Below are 4,073 nucleotides of genomic sequence, written 5' to 3'. Positions count from 1 at the left end.
AAACTCAAATTTTTCTTGATATTTATCTTTCTGTTTAAAGTTTAAAATTTATTAACATAAAATTATCTATATTTCTGTTATTTTTAAATCTTTGTCAGATCTTAGCATCCTTTTTTCATTATTAATGTTGATGATAAGTATCATTCCACGTTCTTAAAATTAGTTTTTGCCAGAGGATTTTGCAGTTCGTTACTCTTCTAAAAGAACTAGTATTTGTCTTTATTCATCCTTTACAGTATCATTTTTTCAAATTAACTTTTGGTCTTCCTTATCTCTTTCAAATACATTTGTTGGGTTTATTCTGTCATCACAGCCTAATTCAGAGCTTGGCAAACATTTCTATAAGGTGACACACGTAAATATTTTAGGCTTTGTGAGCCATACAGTCTCTATTGCAGCTTTTCAATCCACATACCATTGTAGCAGGAAGGCAGCCATAGAAACATGTATATAAATAGACATGACTATATTCCAATATTTACCAAAAAAAGGGGCAAGATTTGGCCCTTGGGCTGAATAGTTTATTGACTCTGGGCCTAACATTTTGGTTCTCAGTATGTGGTCTATATAGACTTCTGGGGGTTCTAAGAAACTTTCAGAAAGTAAGATTGAAACTATTTTCAAAATAATGCTAGAATGTTATTGGCTTTTTCACTATGTTATCCTGAACTGACAGAGCAAAAGTAAGAGTGAATAAAAATTGCTGGCACCTTAGAACAAATCAAAGGTGTGGTCATTTTATTCCTCACCAATGCATTCTCACTATGAAAATAAATGCGAATTTTACTGTAAAATTTCTCTAATGAAAAAGTAAAAATTATTTTATTAAATTTTTATCCTTAATTAAATCTTTTGAATATTCTGTTGAATTGGGATGTATACATAAAGCACTTCTGCTGCATTTTAAAGTATGATAACTCTCTCAGAGAAAAGCACTTATGTGATTGGAGTTGCAAACTAAACTAGCCATTTTCATCATGGAACACCATTTTAACATAAAAGAAGAACTAGACAAACAGCTCTGGATACTCAGCTTCTAGTATTTGGCAGATCTGTTCTCAAAAATTAATGAAATGAGCCTGAAAACAACTGAAAATGTTTATTACCAGTGTTAAAATTTGAACTTTCAAGTAAAAATAGAATTTAGTATTGTATCTGTAAATGAGCTTGACAGCTTCTCAATACTTAAAGACTGTTCCAGTGAAATCAGTGGTGATATTAAAGTTATTTGTATATAAGGTAATAAAATATGTCAACATTCAGAAAATCTTTGTAACTTAGTGTACCAATATTTCCTGATTATCAATACATAATATAACAAAATTATGCATGAATAAAAGACTAATTCAAAGTGTAAGACATACCAATGGATCTTAGTGTAACAGACCATGAAAGATTCATTGATGTGGTTTCAGATTCCACATTGCAACTAACCTTTAAAAGATTATCACTAGTGGAGATTTGGCATAATATCAAAGAAAAATTTTCACAATTATACAAAAAGGCTGTTAAAATACTCTCCTTTTCCAAATACATGTCAGTGTAAGGCCAGATATTCTTTACATACTTCAACAAAACCAATATATCATAACACATTGAATGCAGAAGCAGATCTGAGAATCTAGCTTTCTTCTGTTAAGACATTAAGATTTGCAATAATGTAAAATAATTCCATACTTCCCACTAAATTCTTTAGTTTGAGAAAATATTTTTATTAAAATATAAGGTACATATTATGAGTTTATTATTTTTTAATGAATTAATAATGTCTCAAAAGTTTTATTTTAATTCTATAAATATTAACAGTTGTAACGCACATAAAGCTCTTTGGAATATTTTAATTAGTCAAGATTACCATAAAATATATTAGGTATGCATTGTGTCACTGAAGTGGCTAAATAAATATTATTTAATTACTAAGAAAAAAACAAAAATAAAAGATCCTTGAGGCCCTCAATAATTTTTAAGAATGTTACATCTTCCTGAGACTTAAATGTTTGGGAATAACTCATCTTTTTAATAACATTAAATTGGATATTTAGCTCAATAATTTTTAGCTTTTGTTCTTTTCGATATAATCATTTTTGGTTATAAAGGGCCTTAGTAATCTGTTTTCAACTGCACCCTATAAGTTTTGATGTATAATACTATCAACATCACTCAGTTATAAGTGAATTTTATATTGTAATTTGTGATGTTTGTTTGACCCATAAGTAAGTTAGAAGAGAGGTATATTTTTAATTTCCAAAACTATGCAGATATTAATTTATTTTTGTTATTGACCTCTAATTTAATTGTACTTTGGTAAGAGAATATGATCTATATAACACCAATTCTTTAAAATTTTTTGTGATTTGGTTTCTGTCTTAATGTGTGGTAAAATTTATAAAAATCTTATATGTATTTGAATGTAATAGATATTGTCCATTTTTAGGGTGAGTTATATAGATGTCCATTTAATCATATTTTCTCATGATAGAGCTCAGTTTTTCTCTATCTTTAAAAATGTATTGTCTACTTGACTTAATCAATAATTGAGGGAGGTATGTTAAAATTTTCCACTACAAAGGGGCTTTGTTCATTTGTCCTTGTAACTCTATAAATTATTCCTTTTCATATTTAGAGTCTACTTTATTAGGTCAGCTCAAGCATGGAATAATTATACACTCCTGGTAAATTGAAATTATTATATGGGTAATCCTATTACTCTCCAATGTTTATTTTTTGACTTAAAGTTGATTTTTTTTTTACATTAATATAGTTACTTTAGTTTTATCATGGTTAGCACTTGCGTATTATTTTTTCATGCTTTTTTTTTTTTTTTACACCCACAGCACCTGGTCTTCCTAGGTGGTCTCCCATCCAAGTACTAGCCAGGCCTGACTCTGCTTAGCTTCTGAGATCAGGTGGGATTGGGTGTGTTCAGGGTGGCATGGCTGTAGTATATTTTCATGCTTTTAATTTCAACCTTTCTATATCTTTAAACTTTGGTTGTATCTCTTGTAACAGTGTGTTAATGAATTTTATTTTTAATCAATATGACAAACTGCCATTTAATTACTGTAGTCTTTATTATAAATAATGATCATTTGATTTCCACCATCTTACTTCTTTTTATTTCCATTTCTTATTTCTTATAATTGATTGAGAGTTCATTTTTTTATATTACATTTCCCTTTTACAGGTTATAAGTTATGCATGCTATTTCTATATTTTAAAAGTACTCTTGAAAATTTTACCATGCCTGCTAACTTAATGTAGTATAAAGAATGTCTTATCTTAAATAATATAAAAATTTTAGAACATGCTTACTCTGACTCACCCCACTCTTAACTTTCATGCTAGTAACACTTCGTATTTTAATCTTGTCTTTTTAAAACTTCATAAATTAAATCTTATTTTTAAACTAATTTATGTAGATAATATACTGTTAAATATCATCTATGAGTTTAATGTTATGTGTTTACCTTTTTTTCTTACATTGCAGCCATCCCTCATGGGCTCATATTTATTCTCCCTGAAGCAAATTCTTTAGAAGTTCCTTTAATGAAAATTTGTTGATGCTAAACATGATAATAAACATGATTTGTTTATTCTAAAAGTTCTTTATAGCTTCACTTTTTGAAAGATAATTTGTTAGGTACACAATTCTAGGTGTATAGCTATTAACTTTCAATACTTTTTTTCTTCCCCCCTGCTTTTATAGTCTGTTACTGCTGATGCAAAATCTGCTTCAGTAAAATTGTCATTCCTTTGCAAATGATGTTTTCTTGCTGGCTCTGTTAAGGTTTTTCTCTTTGTCTCCAATAATTATAGATTCACTATAATATACCTAGATGTGAATGTCATCTTATTTCATACAGCATAGTAAAATTTTGCTCATTTTGTCTATAGATTCATTTCTTTTATCAGTTCTAGGAAATTCCAAGCTGTTAATTCTGATTATTACAACTCTAATTTCTCTATTCTCTCTTTATAACTCCTACTAGATGTCTGTTAGAACTTCTAATACTGTCATCCATGTCTCTTAACCTCTCTTCCATATTGTCTATCTTCTTGTCTTTCTGGATGAC

At 28.7% G+C, this 4,073-nt stretch overlaps 1 pseudogene; it reads right to left on the bottom strand.

Moving 5' to 3' along the window:
- Positions 1–2,825: 2,825 nt before the first annotated feature.
- Positions 2,826–2,944, bottom strand: LOC111736922 (annotated as a pseudogene).
- Positions 2,945–4,073: the final 1,129 nt, after the last annotated feature.

This window comes from Pteropus vampyrus, unplaced genomic scaffold, assembly GCF_000151845.1.
Source record: "Pteropus vampyrus isolate Shadow unplaced genomic scaffold, Pvam_2.0 Scaffold22, whole genome shotgun sequence".
Classification (NCBI taxonomy): domain Eukaryota; kingdom Metazoa; phylum Chordata; class Mammalia; order Chiroptera; family Pteropodidae; genus Pteropus; species Pteropus vampyrus.
This window is presented reverse-complemented; position numbering and strand designations above follow the sequence as displayed.